The sequence below is a fragment of the Myotis davidii genome, unplaced genomic scaffold (assembly GCF_000327345.1).
Source record: "Myotis davidii unplaced genomic scaffold, ASM32734v1 scaffold805, whole genome shotgun sequence".
In the NCBI taxonomy this organism is placed as follows: Eukaryota; Metazoa; Chordata; class Mammalia; order Chiroptera; family Vespertilionidae; genus Myotis; species Myotis davidii.
Genome location: NW_006296430.1, coordinates 271,657 through 271,958, shown reverse-complemented (window position 1 = coordinate 271,958; position 302 = coordinate 271,657).

Below are 302 nucleotides of genomic sequence, written 5' to 3'. Positions count from 1 at the left end.
GAGTCGGAAGTGGGGCCACCAGTTATGTAACCGGCAGGGCCCACAGCCGCAGCCAGGACTGAGGCGGCGGCCCAGGGCACTTCCCGATAGTGTTATATTTTACTTTTAACCATCAAACATACTTTAGAAAATTCAAGAAGAGGAAGAAAGCCTATTGTATTTACTAATAGTTTTGCATACTGAGTTCTTCCTGATGTATGAAGGCCTTTTTTTTCTTTTATATTTTCCTTCTTTGGAAAACTTCCTTTAGCCATTCTTTTAGGATAGGCCAACTAGCAACAAACTCTTAGTTTTCCTTCATT